The sequence below is a fragment of the Rana temporaria genome, chromosome 2 (assembly GCF_905171775.1).
Source record: "Rana temporaria chromosome 2, aRanTem1.1, whole genome shotgun sequence".
Taxonomy (NCBI): domain Eukaryota; kingdom Metazoa; phylum Chordata; class Amphibia; order Anura; family Ranidae; genus Rana; species Rana temporaria.
The window spans coordinates 346,190,261-346,211,853 of NC_053490.1; the positions used below are offsets into that span (position 1 = coordinate 346,190,261).

The 21,593-nt window shown below is 44.4% G+C and overlaps 1 protein-coding gene across 1 annotated transcript in view; it reads left to right on the plus strand.

Annotated features, from left to right (window-relative positions):
* Positions 1 to 12,159: 12,159 nt before the first annotated feature.
* LRRN2 (leucine rich repeat neuronal 2) overlaps positions 12,160 to 21,593 on the plus strand; it is a 46,536-nt gene continuing 37,102 nt past the window's right edge. The window contains exon 1 of the mRNA XM_040337589.1: positions 12,160 to 12,388. The gene's annotated coding sequence lies outside the window, so the exon portion shown is untranslated. The remainder of the gene's footprint in view (positions 12,389 to 21,593) is intronic.

A 21,593-nucleotide genomic window follows, 5' to 3' on the forward strand; every position in this document is an offset into this window, starting at 1 on the left:
TTTCTTAGCATGCTAAGAAATTTATATCCGCTTGAAATCGATCCGGCCGAGAAATGTCCGCGGATAAATATCCGCTAGGCCGTACAGACGACCGGATTTATCCGCTGGAACTGTGTGCGAGGCCTAAGGATTTCCAAGTGGAGAACTTATGGAAGCGCTTGGATCCCAACAGTTGGTTAGAAACTGTTGTATGTAGTGTGGAAACCTGAGGACGGATGTCTGAGTCAGATTCGGGTTCTAACAGTTCAGCTGTCTCCTTTTCTGGAGTGGTAGGCACTGACTTGTACAGGAAGGGTGGTCCTGTGAGCCATGTAGTGTCTTTGAGACGGGATGCTGGCACAGACCTAGTGGCATGATCTGCTGGGTTATGATCAGTTGAGACATAACGTCACTGGGTGGGCTGTGTAGACTTCCTGACCCTTAGGACTCTGTTGTGTACATAGACATAGAATCTCCTACTTTCGTTGTAAATGTAGCCCAACACTACCTTGCTGTCTGTGTAAAACTCTGTATCCTCGAGTTCTATATCCATCTCAGATGTAATAAGTTCTGCTAGTTCTACTGCTAGTACAGCAGCACGCAGTTCCAATCTTGGAATGGTGGTTTCAGGACATGGTGCTAGCTTGGCCTTGCCCATAACGAACCCAATTTGAATTTGGCCCTCGATGTCTACTGACTTGAGGTAGGTTACTGCTCCTATTGCCTTGACTGAAGCATCGCAGAATACACATAACTTTCTAGACTGAACCCTTTCAGGAGGAAAGTGGGTGTATGGTCTATGTATGTGTAGGTTTGATAAAGTCTTTAAAGAGTCTCTCCATGTTACCCATAATGTCTCTTTCTCAGGAGGTAGTGGAGAATCCCAATCACATGTGTCTGCAGTAAGCTCTCTAAGCAGAATCTTACCTTGGACGGTCACCGGTGCTGCAAACCCGAGTGGATCATACAGGCTGTTGACGGTGGATAGGACACCTTGCCGAGTGAAGGGTTTTGGCTCTCGGTCAACCTGAAAGGTAAGGGTGTCAGTCTTGAGGTCCCAGTTGATTCCTAGGCTGTGTTGCCTAGGAAGGGAGTCTGTAGCTAAGTCTAGATCTTTGAAGTCACTGGCATAATCTTGAGAAGGGAAGGCCTCCATGACGACCTTGCTGTTTGATGCTATCTTATGCAGTCCAAGATTTGAAGAGGCAAGTGTGCTTTGAGTCCTCTTGAGCAGACTTATTGCAGCTTCGGGTGAAGAAAGTGATTTCAGACCATCTACATAAAAGTCTCTTTCAATAAACTGTGTAACGTCTTCCTCACCTTCTTGGGCAGATAGCTTAAGTCCATAGATGGCAACAGCAGGGGATGGACTGTTACCAAAAACGTGCACTTTCATGCGGTATTCTGTAATGTCTTTAGTAGGGCCATTGTCTTTGAACCATAGGAATCTCAAGAAGTTCCTGTGTTCTTCCTTGACTTGGAAGCTGTGAAACATTTGCTGTATGTCTGCAACTATGGCAACTGCTTCCTTGCGGAACCTGATGAGAACACCAAGAAGTGTGTTGTTGAGATCTGGTCCCTAGGAGGACATCATTTAGTGAGACCCCTTCGTGCTGAGAGCTGGAGTCAAACACTACCCGGATTTTACCTGGCTTCTTGGGGTGGTAGACGCCGAAGATTTGTAGGTACCAGCACTCTTCATTGTCTTTTAGAGGTGGGGCTATCTCAGCATGGTCATCCTCAAACATCTTACTCATGAATGAGAAGAAATGTCCTTTCATTTCTGGCTTCCTTTGAAGATTGCGTTTAAGGGAAGAAAAGTGCTTTAAAGCTTGTTCTCTGTTGTTAGCAAGATAGGGTCTCTGTGCTTTGAAAGGCAGGGGTGCTACCCAGCTGTTTTAGTTGTTTTTGTGGAATCCCGGTCTCATTATTTCCAAGAAGATATGATCTTCAATAGATGGGGCAAGTTTGTGATCTCAGTCCCTTGGAAAACTGAGCATCCTAAATGATCTCTGTCTTCATCACAAAGAAGATTAACGGTGTAAGGGTTGGAATGAATTACACTGGCAGGCTTCTCTCTTACGAGAAATCTGTTGGTGCAAGACTGAAATAAGGATGGACGCCCACCCTCTAGTGTCTTTGTAAAGAGAGAGTTCACGCTGGTTGGTTTGTGAACACTCCCTAGGCATACGTTGCCTATGATGACCCATCCGAGATCTAGCTTCTGGGCATAGGGGGAGTTGTGGGGACCATTGATTTGTCTTCTAACCTCGTGAACTCTGATGATGTCCCTCCCAAGGAGAAGTGCTATCTCAGCCTGGGGATCCAGTTCAGGGATGAGGTGTGCTATGCCGTTCAGATGTCTGTGATGAAGTGCCACCTCTGGTGTAGGGATCTCCTCTCTTTCAGTTGGGAACTGATTGCACTCGATTAGAGTTGGCAGAGGCAGGGTTGCCTGACCATCAAAGGATTCGATTTGGTAACCAATGGCTCTTCTCCCAGTTTCTTCACTTACCCCTGTACAAGTCTTGAGTAAGTATGAAGAGTTTGCTTCCTTGATTTTGAAGGTGTCAAAAAAAGGTTGAGCTGGCGAGTGATCTGTTGCTTTGATCATCCAGGATCACGTATAGCTTCACTGCTTTTTCTCTGTGGCCTGTGGGGTAAACTGTAACAAGACAAATCTTAGAGCAGGATTTGTTAGACGAACCTTCTCCACATACTTGGGTGCACTAGGGTGTAACTACAGGAGGTACTGTGTCCTGTTGCTCCCCGCTGTGCTCTTCCACCCTGGGGTGAGGGGGTAAGAGTCCATGGCGCTGGCCCTGGATGTAGAGCTGTGTTGTGCTCTGTGCTGTCACACTCAGAGCAGTTGATGCTCACCTTACAGTCTTTACCGATGTGAGAAGTTGGTGCGCAGCACCTGTAACAAATTCTGTTTTCTTTGAGGAAGGTTCTGCGATCTTGGAGAGTCTTTTCTCTAAAACCTCTGCACTTTAACAATGAATGAGGCTTCTTGTGAAGAGGGCACTCTCTGCTTGGATTCTCAGCTGGAGATACACTTGTTTTGCGTACTGCAACAGGTGTGACTTTGAAGTTGCGGGTTAGAGCAGGCTTACTAGACCTAGGGAGAGCAGAGTCAGATGATAAGATGACAAAACTAGGATAATTTTTAACCTTTGCTTGATGGCGAATAAAGTCCACAAAATAAGAGAATGGTGGGAAGGGGACGTTGTGCCTTTGCTTATAGTTGGTGCCTCATGTAATCAAGATTTCTTGAAGGCTGTAAGGTAGCTTTTGCACTATAGGGTTAACACCACAGGCTGTGTCCAGAAAGGCAAGGCCTGTCAAGTCTCCTTCTTATTTGGCTATTTGGAGTTCTGTCACTAGGTCACTCAATTCTCTCAGCTTCTGGTATCCTTTGTTAGGAATCTTGGGAAAGTCCTATATTCTTTTAAAAAGAGAGTTTTCTAGAACTTCTGGGGAACCATAACATTCATCAATCCTCTCCCATATCGTGCTCAGCCCTTTGGTTGGGTAATTAATGTTAATGTCTCTGATTCTCCTTGCATGCTCTGGTGACTAGTTTCCCAGGCAGTGGCGGCTGGTGCTCAACATTTTTGGGGGGGGCGCAAACGAAGAAAAAAAAAATCGCAGCCTCACTGTGCCCATCAAATGCAGCCACTGTTCCATCAATTTGCACTACTGTGCCATGCCATCAAACGCAGCCACTGTGCCATGCCATCAAACGCAGCCACTGTGCCATGCCATCAAACGCAGTCACTGTGCCATGCCATCAAACGCAGTCACTGTGCCATCAATTGTCACCACTGTACCATGCCATCAAACGCAGTCACTGTGCCATGCCATCAAATGCAACCACTGTGCCATGCCATCAATTGTGGTCACTGTGCCATCAATTGTCACCACTGTGCCATGCCATCAAATGCAGCCACTGTGCCATGCCATCAAATGCAGCCACTGTGCCATGTCATCAAAAGTGGTCACTGTGCCATCAATTGTCACCACTGTGCCATGCCATTAAATGCAGCCACTGTGCCATGCTATCAAATGCAGCCACTGTACCATGCCATCAAATGCAGCCACTGTGCTATGCCATCAAATGCAGCCACTGTGCCATGCCATCAATTGTGGTCACTGTGCCATCAATTGTCACCACTGTGCCATGCCATCAAATGCAGCCACTGTACCATGCCATCAAATTCAGCCACTGTGCCATGCCATCAAATGCAGCCACTGTACCATGCCATCAAATGCAGCCACTGTACCATGCCATCAAATGCAGCCACTGTACCATGCCATCAAACGCAGCCACTGTGCCAATTGTCACCACTGTGCCCTTTAATTGTCGCTGTGCCAATTGTCCCCACTGTGTCATCCATCCACCTCGGAGCTTTATATTATAACCTGCTGGGACTTGTAGTTCTCCATCGTCTCCTGGGGCTCAGGTGCATGCAATCCACCATCTTTGTCCAGTTTTTCTCACTGCTGGGACTTGTAGTCCCATAGATGGTGGATTGCATGCACCTGAGCCCAGGAGAAGATGGGGAACTACAAGTCCCGGCAGGTTATAATATAAGACATCCATCTACCTAGGAGCCTTATATTATAACCTGCTGGGACTTGTAGTTCCCCATCTTCTCCTGGCCTCAGGCTGCTGACGGCTGGCATTTCACCCATAATATGCATTATCATTATCAGTGACGGCCGCCCGGAAACTTTCAATAAGCGGGGGGGGGGGGGTCCTGACGGCCGCCTATTCGGCCAGATGGTACATTAAAAAAGTTTTAATAAGTGGGGGGGTTAGTGCTGGAGGGTGCCGCGATTTCGCCCGAAAATATATTTCTCACATGGGGGACTGGGTGGGGGAGAAGGCATGGCTTCAGTTAGTTCCCTACCTCTTTGCCAGCAGATCCTCTCAGGCCGTGCGTGTTCTATTGAGCTGCAGCGCTGAGGTCACTTCCTGTGCTTGGAGACTGTGAAAGAAAGCACCGCCCACTGGGGCGGTGAAATAGTTCTATGCACTGTGTGCACTCACTGCACCCGCCCGGCCATAATACAGGCCATCGCGCCGGAAATAGTGGCGCGTCGGTTTGCGCCACAAAGGCATATTTAAGCTGCCAATGTAGCGCTGCGTCTGCAATCTTGTGATTGCACAGACGTGGCACTACCCATACCGCACTATGCCCGGCGCTGGGACACAGTGCACATAAGGATTTTTTTTTTTCATTTTTCGTTTTTTTTTTAAAGGGACGTGTTTAAAAAAAAAGTTTTTTTTTTTTTTTTTTACTGGCTGGGGGGGGGGGGGGGGGCGGCACCCGGGCGCCCCCTATGGACGGGCCGCCACTGTTCCCAGGTATTGGACTAAGAGATCGGCTTCATCGCTTGCTTTAAAACCAAGATCCCTAATTGCATTTCTGAAGGACGAACGCCATGCTCTGTAACTTTCAGGGCGATCGTTAAACTTTGCAAGTCCCTTTGCTAACAGTTCACGTTGTGCTAAGAACTTGAAGAGATCTGACATACCTTGATCGTTGTGTGAGTAGCCAGGGGGCGCCTTGTTGTGCCAGGAACTTGTGGAGTAGATGCGGTCATCAGAGATGCTGTTGCTGTGTCTTTTAACCTGTTGTTCTTCATTTTCGATTTGATCAACTGTGGCGTAGTGATTTGATAGCCTGGATGCAGAATGTGCTGAAAACTGAGGGCAGGTTTACTTTCCTACTTGACATAAGGCGTGTGAATTGCGGGAGTTGATTCCGCTCTTGGCACTGTAAGCGGGCAGTTGTCTGGTTTGGTGTGTCGCCGCACATATTCTGAGGAACGCTCTGTACTGTCGTGAAGAACGGATTCTTCCCCTAGTACATGGCTGAGCCGCTCACTGGTGGGCTTTGCAAGTTCTTCTAAGATGTCTGTCTCGGCTGCAGCAGCCGCTGACTCCTTCTCTGCAGCTAGTTTCTCTAATGCAGTTTCTATGCGTAAACTTCTCAAATGCAGTTTCCATGCGTAACTTCTCAGATTTGAATTGCATTTGCATCTCTTTCTCGGCGAATGCAGCCTTTACTTCGGCCTCCTTTGCTGCAAAGTCAGCTTTCACTTTTGCAGATTCTGCTTTTTCCGTGGGCAATGGCGATTGTTTCGCTTTTCACTGACTTCCTTGTGCTCGTGGAGTAAACTTCTGACCTTGTCACGAGGTGCTCTGACTTTGTGACATGGTGTCTAGCTGTCTATGTAAGCTGATAACAATGTTGTCTCTTTGCCGTTCTGTATGGTAGCCATGCTTAGAAGCCTCGGTTTTACTGGAAGTTCTGCATGCTAGCCACATTTAGAAGCCTCCGTTTTACTGGAAGTTCTGTATGCTAGCCACGTTTGGAAGCCTCCGTTTTATTGTTATGCCCCTCACTACACGTGACTGAGGTGTATTCGGGCACACTGATAACTCTTCTCATACCAATGCATTCCAGTAGGCGCAGAATCCTTTTGAACTTTTATTAGTACAAGATAGAGTAAAACTGAAACAGATACAAACAAGTACAATTAGTAAATAATCACACAATTAGAGCATCCCTAACTATCTAGCTAGAGACACAAAGATAAATGTACCGGAGATGGATTGGTATGGCTAACGTGGGACAGAACTCAGCAGACATATGCTTGCTTCCAGGGAGAAAATGGAAAAAAAAGGCCTGAAGATGGTGCAAAGCCTCATGGGATTGAAATACGGAGGCTTGCATGGGCCAAATCTAACCAACTATTCTAACTGACTCTATTAAGATAGAACTAGTGCAGTTAAACAGAATGTCCATTAGATGGCAGCATCGATTTAATTTAGTTAAACCAAAGTCAATGTAAAGATTATAAGCCTTGTTAATGAAGGCATGACATGCACACTGTGCAAAAGGACAATAAAACTGAATACTGTATGTCCCTGCCTGTATTTGTAGGAGAACACCAGCAATTGTATTCAGGTAAGCTTTATGTGCACACTGTGCAATGGACAATACAACAGGCAGCCTTATATAGTGTGGGGCGTGTACTAAATCCCCTAAGGCATGCCCTGGCTTTGGCCAATTACGGCTCTCTGTACAAGCAGCGCTGTGATTGGCCAAGCATGCGGGTCATAGTTCATGCTTGGACAATCATTAGCCAGCAATGAACTGGGATGCCGCAGTGAATTACGGGCCGTGACATGCCACTCGAATTTGGCGCAAACGGCCCATAACATTCGCAATTTGATGAATGGGCGAACATACGATGTTTGAGTCGACCATGAGTTTGACTCGAACACGAAGTTCATCCCTAGTGATAGGCAGTGGTTGTTTATTAGGGTCCTGTATGGGGCTAGGCTCCCAAAAAGTCTCACACATGTGGTATTCCCGTACTCAGGAGAAGCAACAGAATGTATTTTGGGGTGTAATTGCACATATACCCATAGCATGTTTGAGAAATATATCATTTAGTCACAACTTTCTGTAAAAAAATTTTTTTTTCCAGAAACTTGTGGCAAAATATAAAATATTCTATGGACTCAACATGCCTCTCAGCAAATAGCTTGAAGTGTCTCCTATCCAAAATTGGGTAATTTGGGGGGTTTTGTGCCATCTTGACATTTCATGTCAGTGAGGAAGCGAAATCACCATTTTACGCCCTTAAAAAGCCTGAAGGCATTGATTGGTTTTTGGGGTCCTGTACACGACTAGTCTCACACATGTGGTATCCCCGTACTCAGGAGAAGCAGCAGATGTATTTTGGGGTGTAATTCCATATATGCCCATGGCATGTTTGAGCAATAATTTAGTGACAACTTTGTGCAAAAAATAAAAACATTTTTTTTATTTTTCCCGCATCTATGGACTCAACATACCTTTTAGCAAATAGCTACTTTCCAAAATTGGGTAATTTAAGGGGGTTTTGAACTGTCCTGGCATTTTATGCACAACATTTAGAAGCTTATGTCACACATCACCCACTCTTCTAACCACTTGAAGATAAAGCCCTTTGTGACACTTTTTGTTTACATGAAAAAAAAAATTTTTTTGCAAGAAAATTACTTTGAACCCCCAAACATTATATATTTTTTTAAAGCAAAGGCCCTACAGATTAAAATCGTGGGTGTTGCATTTTTTTTCACACAGTATTTGCGCATCGATCTTTCAAACACATTTTTTGGGGAAAAACACACTTTTCTTAATTTTAATGCACTAAAACACACTATATTGCCCAAATGTTTGATGAAATAAAAAAGACGATCTTAGGCCAAGTACATAGATACCAAACACGACATGCTTTAAAATTGCGCACAAATGTGCAGCGGTGACAAACTACATACATTTTTAAAAGCCTTTACAGGTTACCACATTAGATTTACAGAAGAGGTCTACTGCTAAAATTACTGCCCTTGATCTTTGCAGTGATACTTCACATGCATGGTGCAATTGCTGTTTACATATGACGCCAGACTGACGCTTGCGATTGCCTTTGCGCAAGAGCGGGGGGGAACAGGGGTACTTTTTTTATATTATTTATTTTGCTTTTTAATTTTATTTTTAAACTGTTCATTTTATTTTTAATATCATTTTTATTGTTATCTCAGGGAATGCAAATATCCCCTATGATAGCAATAGGTAGTGACAGGTACTCTTTTTCTTAAAAAAATGGGGTCTCTCCTCTGCCCTCAAAGCATGGTGCCATTCTGGTCTCTGATCAGCTCATTGGTCAGCTGGTGGAACTACCGGCTGCATTCTCAGGTTCCCTGTTGGGACAGGAGAGCCAGAGAAAACCATGGATGGTGGGAGGGGGGAACATTCCCTCCCACTGCTTGTAAAAGCAGTCTAGAGGCTAATTAGCCACTAGGATTGCTTTTACATGACCGCTGGCTGAAAATAATGATACCAAGATGATACCTAAACCCACAGGCATCATTCTGGTATAACCACTCAAAGTCAAGCAACATACCAGTAGGTTGCTGGTCCTTGTTGGGCATATATTGTAATCTTTCTTTTGTATGCAGCCTGTGGGCTGAACGAAAAAAAGATTGATCGGTGGGTATGCCCACCATTAGAATACCTCCCTTCATCCACCCACTTCTAATGATGGGCATACATGCACCATTTATATATGCTGAAGCATGGGGGCATACGCCCCAAAAGTTAGGAGCAAATTGGTCCTCCACCCCTGCTGCCCCCATGCTTCAGCATAAATGATCTTTTTTTTAACTGTGGTGGTGAAATCACCTCCTACAGCGCTGGAGTCACGGCTTTATGTATCGTGGGAACAAACGCTGTTGCTGTCAAGATAAATAAAACCGCGCTGCAGCTGAATGGCATACCTGAAAACGAAAGAAAAAAATGGTTAACAATAAAACACAGTAAACTGTAAAAAAAATACAGACCTGAAAAGCAAACATGATAAAACATAACAATAAAACATTGCAGAATAGAATACAGTACAAAAAAGTGCAGAACAATAGAGAGAGAACAATATTTTTTTTTATATATATATATATTTTTTTGTGTTTTTTTTACACTTTTATTTGTAACTGTAAGTGTAACGGTTTAGATGTAACTGTAAACGGTTCAGTTCCAGGTTCGGGTCTCTCAAAATGCGATGGCATCTTGGGAGACCCTGTGAAAGTGTGTCCTATTCTGTGAAATGCTGTACCGTACGCCAATATTCCACTAGTGTATGGTAGCATTTAAAGCATTCACCAATGCAAAGACCAGAACTGTCATGGCAGGAGGGACAATCGCGTGTCTCATGCCTATATCCGCGATTGCTACTGACACATCTTCTTTGGGGGTTCGTTGGGTAGGAGTACCAGGGAGGACATACGGAAAATGCCTCTCATGCAGCCGGCCTACTGCATTTGGATTAGGATGGTGGGGTAGAGCACCGCCTGGAAACAGAAGGGTGCTCAGACGATCTCTTCCTGGAATTTAAGGAAGGATCCAGTCTGTCCTGAAGCTCTGTATAGCATTCAGCAAAGCCAATTGAAATAAGTATACAGACACTTTTTTGTACCAGCGTCTGGCCTTACGGGCAACTAGGTACGGCGCCAACAACTGGTCGTTGAGGTCCACCCCTTCCATATTTTGGTAATATTTTGGTAATATTCGTGAACACAAAGGGGTTTCTCCACAACACCAGTTGCCGTAGGAATTTGGACCGTCGTGTCTGCGTGAATGGAGGACAGAACGAAAACATTCTTATTATCCCTCACAGCGAGCAAATTATTACACTTGAAGCAGGCTCTGTCTCCCAGCCTAAGACAGGAATCTACAAGCCTCTGGGGTAAGCCCCGGCGATTAGGTCGCACGGTGCCACATGCATCAATCAGATGATCAAACAAGTGACTAAAAAGTGTCACACTCGTGTAATAATTGTCCACATACAGGTGGTACCCCGTTCCTAATAAGGGTGACACCAAGTCCCACACAATCTTGCCAGCACTCCCTATGAAATCTGGGCAGTTCTCTGGCTCTACGTGACTATCTCTTCCCTCGTAAACCATAAAACTATATTTATAGCCTGTTGCCCCGTCACAGAGCTTATACATCTTGACCCCATATCTGGCACGCTTGCTGGGAAGATACTGTTTGAAAGACAAGCGGCCAGAAAATTTAATCAGGGACTCTTTAACGCAGACAACTTGATCGGGAGTAAACAAGGCTGCAAAACGTTCGCCAAATTTTGTAGAGCCGATTGTATCCAGGGTCACTCTGACCTCTATCAATGTCTGCCCTTTGTGATTGCCAACAATTGTTTTGCCACCAAGTACTAAGTCATGTTTTGCGAAGAGGGCAAATACTTATTTCACTTATTAACCTCTTTCAGACTGCTGCACACACATTTACGTCAGCATAAGGGCTCGTACAGGCAAATGGTCGTACCTGTACGTCTCTTCAAATCTGCTGCTGTACAGGCGTGTGCGCGAGCGAGCACCGCGGCCCGCGATCGTGAGACCAAGAGGCAGAACAGGGAGATGTAAACAAGGCATTTCCCTGTTCTGCCTAGTGACATGACAGGGATCTACTGCTGTCATGTCAGTGGTAGCCCACCCCCCCACAGTTAGAATCACTAGAAGCTATGGTCTTGTAGCCCATTCCAGCCTTGTGTAGATCTACAATCTTGTCCCTGACATCCTTGGACAGCTCTTTGGTGGTAAGATTGAAATCTGATTGGTTGATTGCTTCTGTGGATAGGTGTCTTTTTATACAGTTAACAAGCTGAGATTAGGAGCACTTCCTTTAGGAGAATGCTCCTAATCTTAGCTCGTTAACTGTATAGAAGACGCCTGGGAGCCAGAGTACTTGCTGGTTGATAAGAGATCAAATACTTATTTCACTCATTAAAATGCAAATCAATTTATAACTTATGAAATGTGTTTTTCTATATATTTTTGTTGTTATGCTGTTAAAATAAACCTACCATGAAAAATTATAGACTGATCATTTCTCTGTCAGTGGGCAAACGTACAAAAATCAGCAGGGGATCAAAATCGTTTTTCGCTCACTGTAGCATATTAAACTAACTGGAAAATGGATATACAAAACAGCATCTTGTAGTTAATAGGCGTTATATACATTATATTAGGAGTCGTTCTCGTGTAAGGGCAGCCCCCCCCTTTTAAAAAGCGATCTGCAATGTTGCCTCCTCCCCACCTAATTTAACCCTGAAAGTGCTGAGCCACAGCGCCACACCATGTGCATTGTACACAGTTGCAGGGTGGTTGCAGAATGACCCCATACACCTAAACAATCTAATGTTTTCCGCAAAGCATTGCAGCCGCAGCCATGGTATATAGCTCTGAGCAGCTGCATGCCCCTCTTTAGATGGGCGGTAAAACCATGGCTCAACTGCCTGCTTTTACCGCCCCCTGTGTGAATGAGCCTTTTGTTTCTTTTTATATTGTCATATTAGTTTATATGCTTACAGATAAAATATACATTTATTTCAGCCGCTTGCATAATAACGGCCTTACAGGAATTTGTCCACCATCTCTGCTACAGGTTGGCATGCAAAGCTCCCCGTACAGCCTCTTTAGTTATGCACAACTGTCTGCTTGCCACTGCCCCTACCTTTACCCTGCCTTTTGTGTATATGATTGCAAATCAGTATGTTTGGAGATGGAACCTGCCCCTCCTCCATTTCTTCCCTCCTTCTATTCACTGCTTCAGCATCCCACTCACATCTTCCAGAGAGAGGAGAGGGAGAGTACAGCCTGCAGTGCCAATGAAGGAGGGCAGTGTGGGTGTCAATGAGGGATTGGACTTGGCTTAAGGATATAAAAGACTGAAGGTATAATGGTTTCACACATCCACCTGCACACATGACACATCCTTCCTATATTGCACACAGAAGACAGAACAATTGCAGCTGTAAGGAGAGCCTAAAGGTACTGTATACTATTAGGGGCATATTTAATGGCTTAGTGAATGCGATGTTGTTTGTTATATAGACTGTCTACAGCAAATGGTTAACAAGGTCTATGAAATAGATGTTTTAGGGAACAAGAAGACAACCAGGCCTTGTCTATAGCTGTATATTGGATCTCTATACGCTAATATGCAACAGAGGAAATATTTGGCTTTAAAGAAAGAAATATATTTTTACTGTTGTTGTCAGGAGCGACATTATGTTAAAAAATATCATCTTCCACTTGACAATCCGGCAATCTGAGCAAAAAAAGATTCATTTTACCCAGAATTAGAATTAGAAGGATAAAAGTAATTTTTTTTCTATACATAGCTAGCTGTAATTTTACAGAATACATCTAAAGAAGCTTCATTATCAGTCTATGTTAGAGCTGTAAGCATCAGAAGATCCATGCACAGAGCTACACATTGCTGTGTGGCTGACATTTTCTGTATATATTTAAATATTCAGGACAAATATTTTACCACCTGGAATGTAAAAATGCATCTGGTCTGCCTTTTTAATATAAAGCTAATCTCATATGTTTTTGTGTGGTTTATTCATAATTTCTCATTTACATTTGTGTTGCTAATGTGGGAGTATTTCACCTTTTAACCGAGACAGGGAAAATACAGACTCGTATATATTTTAAATGGGTTATACATTTTGCAGATTTCTTTACTCTGTAACACAGAAGGTCTTGCCTTGCATGCATTTGCCTGTCACTGTTCAATCTATGTGACATAATGAGGTGCCACATGTTGCAGGCCTCCATAATCATCAGACATTCACAGCAAATGATTGTGGGTTAATCTTAGAAGGCATAAGGCATCATGCAAATACCTCACATTCAAAAAGAAAACAAAAGCAGAAAATGCATCCCTGTAGCTCAACAACCCTGTTCCTAAAATTGCTACATGACATGCAAAAAGAAAATAGTAGACATATCATCAGTGTGCTTTTATTAAAAATACATTTTTGATGAAGGTGGTATTTTCTGGTCTATTATCAACAAACTACTATTGTTGTTTTCGTCACATATATATTTTACTTCATCATTGGCTCCTATTACTCCTCAGTTCATGACATCATTCTGTACATTTTTTTTTATTACATCCCATTATTATTCTTCTATTACACATCAGGTCCTTGTCTTCATGCTGTACTGTTTTCATAGAAACCTTATTCGTATGTTAAAAGCAACATTTATTTGTATGTAGTTTGTCATGACAAAGGCTGTATAGGCATATATACATATCTGTTGTACTGGCTCTCTACCATGACAGGCCTCATTTGATGGCTGTTTCCATGGAAACGGCACATTTTCTATCTTCAGTTTTTGTGACAGATCTGATGGTTTCTCACTGCTGTGTGAGACACATTCAGCACAAGATGGAGCTCCCCTCTCTTAAGTTCTTATAAATATGCCTGTATTCCTTTCTATTTTCCGTCAGTCTGCTACCTTCTTCTTGTATTTCCTTTTATATGCATTAGCTCTTTAGCATTCGTGGTGACTGAGGAAAAAATTGTCAAATGTGAAAAATTATATATCATGAATAATGTATTTGATTTGCAATTGTGCATTTGCAATGAAAGTAATGTAAGGTGAATTGAAAACTAAAATATATGTAAAATATATAAGGCTATGATTAAAAGGGGTGTAGTCCATAATCAGCAATCTGTAAAAGCCCTTTGTACAGTCACACAGTATTGTCCCCACCGTTTAGCATAATTAGTTTAAAACATATACAGCAATCACAGAAAAGCACATCTACATTGCTATATACAGCAAAAGAAAAAAAAACAACCTTCAGTAATAAATTGCAGCCAGTCAGTGAAATGGACATGAACATGGCAAGGGTGGAGTCAAAACATAAACCTCTTGAATAGAAGAGACACACACATGGCTAGCTTTTGTTTACAACTGTGATCCTTACTTTAAGCATACTGTATTATGTAACTCCAACAATAAATGCCTCTTATTTGTTCCCTTTTGGTCACGCAAGCTAATAAGTCAATACGCACCTCCAAGGCTCCTGGGCCGGATGCCTTTCAGTTCTCTACTACCGTAACTATTCCTTCCTGCTAATTCCCCACTTACTGGATTATTTTAACTGACTGAAACAGGGTCCTCTGCCTGCTCAGGACACACTGAAAGCGCATATAGCTATGATCCCTTAATATAAGGAGGACACTCTAGATCCCCAGGTCTTCAGACCGATCTCCTTAATGAATGAAGCCGTGAAACTATTGGGGAAACATCTAGGTCAGTGGTTCTTAACCTTGTTGGAGGTACTGAACCCCACCAGTTTCATATGCGCATTCACCGAACCCTTCTTAATTGGAAAAATAAAATATGATTTTTTCAAATTCAAAACATAGGTATATATTTAGGTATATATTTATACATAGGTGCACAAAATGAACAAAACCATAAAAGAACAAAACCATTAAGAACAAAGAACAAAACCATGATTAAAACATGATTTTCACACAAAAACAAAATAATGAATATTTACTGCAAATCAGTGTGGCTGCGTTTGATGGGCACAGTGACTGTGTGTGATGGGCACAGTGGCTGCGTGTGATGGGCACAGTGGCTGCGTGTGATGGGCACAGTGGCTGCATGTGATGGGCACAGTGGCTGCATGTGATGGGCACAGTGGCTGCATGTGATGGGCACAGTGGCGACAATTGATGGCACAGAGGTTGCATGTGATGGCATAGTGAGGCTGCAATTTATATATATATATATATATATATATATATATATATATTTTTTTTTTTTTTTTTTTTTGCTAGTCTGAGAAGGCTCATTTAAAATAACACAGAAACATTTTTTTTATCTGCCATTTTATATTAATAAAGTGCTGGTCACCTCACCTCAGTCAGCCCCCCCCCCCCAAATCCAGCCATAATTATATGCTCTTAACTAGGGTTGTCTCGATACCACTTTTTTAGGACTGAGTACGAGTACCGATACTTTTTTTCAAGTACTCGCCGATACTGAATACCGATACTTTTTTTTAAATGTGTCCCCAAATGCAGCCATGTCCCCCCACAAATGCAGCCATGTCCCCCCCACAGATGCAGCCATGTCTCCCCCCATATCCAGCCATGTCCCCCCATATGCAGCCATGTCCCCCCCATATCCCCCCATATGCAGCCATGTCCCCCCATATGCAGCCATGTCCCCCATATGCAGCCATTGTCTCCCCCCATATCCCCCTTTGAATAGCTGTAATGATTCGCTCCACGCTGTGTATAGACACTCCCCCTTGCTCCGGATTGGACAGTTCACCCGAGCAAGGGCGGGGCGTGAAAGACTACAGCTATTCAAATGAATGCTGTAATGTTCCCCGCCCGCATTTACTAAGCGGGGATGCGGCGGGATGCGTCGTAGCGGCGGGATGCCTCGGCAGCGGCGGGGGGGTAATTCTATTTTGGTATCGGGGGTATTTGCGGGAGTACGAGTACTCCCGCAAATACTCGGAATCGGTCCCGATACCGATACTAGTATCGGTATCGGGACAACCCTACTCTTAACAGGTTCTACTTACTTTTAAACAAGTTCAGTCGTCTTTTTTAGCACACTGTCTACTAGGTTCAAATTCCACTAGTCAGGCAGGCTCCTCCAGACTAGTCCTTGCCTCTCTAGCTCGTCACAGGCAGCGCCGACACACAGCTCTCTGCACAGCGCTCCGAGTCCCCCCTTCCGGCCGTGAGTGGAGTGATGTCACGCCGCTGGAAGGGACCAAGAGACTCCTTCATAGGGGGAGTAAACAGGCTGCAGCAGACAGGAAAGGGAGCCGGGAGGGGACGGTCCCGGATGCAGGAGTGCACTCGGCACACAATTTGTACAGTGCCGCTAGCCGCGCTGGCCGGCCGTGGCAGAGCTTCACCTGCGGCTGCGCCCCCCCTCCTATATTAAATGGTATCGCCCAGGGCACCCGTCCGCCCCTGCCTTGTACCGGCGGCCCTGTGTGACCTCCGCCGAACCCCCGAGACTCACTCACCGAACTCCTTGGGTTCGATTGAACCCAGGTTAAGAACCACTGATCTAGGTACTCACATCACTAAATATTTACACTCCCTTATTCACAGGGACTGGCTTCGTCCCTGGGCGCCAAGCAGGAAACAATGTCCGTAAGGTGGCCCACTTAATGGACCTGCTCTAACACTGCAAGATCCCAGGCTTCCTTCTTTCACTTGACATTTTTAAAGTGTTTGACTCGCTATCCTGAGATTTCTTGCGTTACATTTTGTAGTTTTGAGGGTTCGGGAATCAATCCTCCAATGGATCTCTGCCCTCTACTCCTCCCCTTCTGCCAGTGTTACCTATTCTTGTCAGCTTTCCGCTCCTTTCTCAATCTATCGAGGGAACAGGCAGGGATGTCCCTTATTGCCAACTCTATTCATCCTAGCCCTTGAGCCTTGGCTATAGCTCTTAGGGGCGGTCCCAATATTACTGGTATTCAATACAGGGGTTCCACCATTAACGGGCGATGCACTCCTGACCCTGACTAACCCTCTGACGACTCTACCTAACCTTCAGTACCTTCTTTCCTGTTTTTTGGCCATCTCCAGGCTCTGGTACAATCCACACAAGACCACCACTTTGAATATTACCTTGTCACCTTCCACTGTGTCCCAGCTACAATCCTTTTTCCCGTACCACTGGAACTCCTCCTCCCTGGACTATTTAGGCATCAAACTAACTCCTTCTTACGCATTCCTCTTTGCCACCATTTACTACCCTTTGTTACGATTGCTTACACCCTTAATGCAATCATGGCAGTTTCTCTCTTTATCATGGAAAGGCCATGCAGTCAAGATGACTATCCGCCCCAAAGTAATATACTACTTCCGCACCCTCCTGATCCATGACCCCTTTTTTTTTCTAAGTTTACTTCAGAGGAGCAGGATCCTATCTTTCATCTGTGCCTACTAATGCCCCAGGGTTTCATGTTCCTAAAATGGAAAAATATTACCAGTCTACTCAACTGACTTTACCCCAGGCGACTTCGGACTTCCCACTGTGGCTACTCCTAAAACGTGCTAACTGCGCTCCAATTCCTGTCTCGGCCTTACTGCGGCTTTCTCATAAACTTTGCCCCCTTATGCGTCACAGTTTGAAACTCTGGGACTCTGTTCATTATTCTGGCAACCTTATGTCCCCCTTGATTCCGCTACTCCTCCTTTTCAACAACCCTCCATTTCTACCGGGCTTTGCCCAACCGGGTTCTTTCTCCTGCTGGTTGACCCATGGGTTCACTGAGGTCTGCCACTTCATTTCATTCCTCACTTTTCCTTGCTGGCCCTCTCTCCAGGAAACTCATGAGGCACCACCAGTGGAATTTTTTTGCTATGTCCAACTGCACCATTGTGTGTCTTCGCTGAAACCCAACTCCTCTTACCCATTCCAAAAAACTGTTTTCAAACACATCTGCCTTCACTCTCCTGGCTCCCCAGGATCTATTCTTACCTTAATGCTATAGATCCCCCTGCGGCGATGTCTTACAACTTGCGGTGGGAGCGCGACCTGGCAATCTCTATTGATCCAGAGAAATTAAGCAAAGCCTGGTCCCCCATTGCCAAGTTCTCCTTCAACACAGCTACCCTAGACACTGCATTAAAAGTTCTCCTGAGATATATTGGGTCCCGGCCCAGATAGTGTGCTCAAACCCATTCATAGTGACAGATGCTTGAGGGGTTGCGAGCAAAGAGGGGAAGTTGTCCACACCTGGTGGTCTTATACCCGTCTAGCGGAGTTTCGGTGCAGGGTGTTTGGGCTCCTCTACTCCTTGTTTCACATGCAAATTTGCATGGATGTTAAAGCGGTCTTATTGCTGTGCCCGATCCAAGGATTGTTTTCATACCAACAAAAGTTGGCGACTTACCTGTTCATAGCCAATAAACAGGTGATTGCCAGATCCTGGAAGAAACCTTCTGTTCCGTTTGCCACGGTGAAGAGCGTTTTGACTGACCCCATGATCAATGAAAAAATATCTAGCATTCTACTTGACTCTCATTCTAAATTTCACAAAGTATGGTCGCCCTGGTGATCTTTCCCCACCCTGCATCCAGTCTGGGCCTCTCCTAATTGTCTCTACACAATTCCCCCAGCCTGCAGGACTCGTCCTTCGCCCCTCCCCCTTCTTTTTTGCAAGCTAAGATCAGGCATAAGATTGCCCTCAATCTCACCTTTCTGTGGTATGACCCTAAGTCCACGGACCTAGGGCATTTCTGTGGACTTGCGGCTAAAGCTGCTAGGTCAAAATTATTGCATTTATCCTACCGAATTATTAGATCGCGAATGTTCCCAATCATTTGCTTAACTCTACTTATCCATATCTTCTCCCCCGCAGGGGTATCAAGTAGAGTTGCACATTTATTATCTCTAGCTGCAAACTAGTGCACCTGAACCATGGGCTCCCTTAGTAGGCCATAGGGGCCAATGTGAAATAAGTGGACCTTCGACTTGTACCCCTAGGTCGCTCAGGGGATGTTTTTTATTTCCAAAAAAATCTAGCGGATCACATTTTTGCCCATGTCTTTATCATATGTGTGGGTGATCTGCTGTTTTGTTGTTGTGCTTACTACAATAAAAACTATTATACCAGAAAAAGAAATGTATCTGTCAGATGAAAAACTACTTAGCAACCATTGCTACGAGCATATACAGTCTAGCTCCAGCTCCACCCCAATGGAAAAAGATTTTTGTTTTAATGTCAAGCCCAAAATTCTGGGAAGAGTGGGAAAGGGTTAGATTTCCTGTTGGATTTCTACTGCTATCCAGGGCAATGTTAGAGAGATTTACCCTTATTTCCTGTCATACTGTCAATCCTTTCACCAGAGAGGAAGCAACGGGATATCTGCTACTGGGATATAAGTACAAATCTGAGATGTACAAACTGTCTGTGTTGCGGTTACTTTCTGTCAGTTATCAGTATGACATGAAGTGAAGGTAAATCTCTGTAAGGCTGGATTCACACCTCTGCATTTTTAGTGCTTTTTGCATTTTGCAGATTTGCACTACAGAACGTGTTCTATAGGAAACAATGCGTTCATGATCCTCCGAAAGCAGCTAGGACTTTCCTTGAAAATCTTACAGGATATTACAGATGTAAACGCTGTCAGGTTTGCACCTTAAATAGCTGCAGAGACAGGAAGATTTGTTCTTTTCAGTCCACAGCTACCCAACAAACTTTTGAAGTCGAACCCTTTATAACCTGTTTGACGAAAGGTGTCATATACCTTATCCAGTGCCCTTGCGGCCTTCAGTACATAGGCCGCACTAAGAGGGCTCTGTCAGTTAGGTTAAACGAACATATCGCCAAAATCAGAAGTGGTTTCGATAAGCATTCTGTCTCTAGGCATTACGATTTAAAGCACCATAGAGACCCCTCCAATACTTTGTTTATCGGAATCGATAAATATCGTCCGCATTGGAGAGGGAGCAATCTTGTCCGGGAAATATCCAGACAAGAAATGGCTTGGATCCACCGTACCAAAACGTACACACCGTATGGGCTGAATATCGATACAGATATTAATGCCTTTATTAACAATTCATGATTTCTCGTATCAATGATTAAGGTGTTGTGCCCAATTGAGTTTGCCACCTCTATCAGGTGTCTGTGCCTTAATATTTATTCGCCGCACTAAGTTGATTCTGGCCATTTTTGATACATGATTATATACAGTACTTATTTGCAGTATCGAGCTGTTCCTAACAACCTGTCAATTTATTTGGACTGTATTGGACATTATTATCTACCCCTGATTGCATGCATGATGTTCATGTCAATTAGGTTTTTTATTATATCAGTTGGCATACTTTATGTACCCTTTGTTGTGTATACCATCGAATATGCCAATTTTACTAGTAATGTATTATTGATTATTTATCATTGAATATGCTGATTTTATTATTTAATTTTTATTGATACCCCGTTTGGGTGGATTGACACGCCATTGCCTTTGCTAATTATTTGGTAATCCATCTAGCCACTGCATCTCTGTACAGAGCTTTAACTTATGACCCTGTATCTCGGGAGTCCTGTGTATGTGGCTACCTCCGTGTCTTTGCATCCAAAATGAGGTTTGGTCTGTCTGACCAATAGGTGGCTGGCTGTTGGCTCAGCCCGTTTTCCATATAGAGGCTTGGTCCTCGTGTTGATGCTTCCTGGGCCCCGCCGTGTCATCCGAGGGCTCTCTGCGTCGTCACGGCTGTGCGCCGACGTGTGACGTCGACACACTTGGTCATGTGATGCGGGAGCCGCTCTCGAGGATACGGAGCTGTCTTCCGCATCTATTATTGCTAAGGGGCTTGGTTCTCAGTGACATCCGGCGTGGGACTGTTTCTCTTCCGCCGCGATGTCCGGATGAACCAAGCCCTATGTATTTTATTGCCCTGGGACTCGGTATATGCGGGCGCATGCGCACTGGCGCCAGGTTCGGACCAGAGCGAGGCCTGGTCTGACCTTTGTGTTCCAACGTGCGCGCGCATGCGCGCCCACGTGCCTGCGATGACGCTTGGTCGCCATTAGTTTTACTTTTGTTATTTAAGGGGGGTGATTTGGTGTGCCACCCGTGCCCCATGAGGAAGCGTGTTTTCGCGAAACCGGTCGGGTGGAACGTGTGTCGCATCGGATCACCCCCCGTTGAGTGCACTATTCCTACCTATTGGACGGGTGTTTTTTGGATTGCTTCCGGCCGGAGCGCCAATTTGACATGCCTATTTTACACTGCATCCATGCAAGTGTGTTTTTGTCTTCTTTTTAATAAATTTTATCTATAGTATCACACTATTGCGCTCCTTCTATATTTTCCATGGTATTCGTCATCCAAGTATCCCATACATTGGTTTGAGACGGGGTTAGACGTCATACTCATCCCATCCACATCCCAACTACCACAGGGTTAATCCAAATGCCTTCTGGGGTCTTCTTTTAATCAAGAGACCGCCGGTTTTCTGGTAAGCAGACACACTATTTCTATGGTGGAGGATCTCTTTCATTTTGGATTGTCACTATTGAATACGACCGACACCTGTGGACTGTGTTCAAATCATTATTTTTTTCTTTCACTGCACTGGTGAACAGGATCTACGTTGTTTTCTTCATTCTCCATAGACTATGTTCATTGTCATATTTTTTCTATTTTTGCATGTATTTTAATAT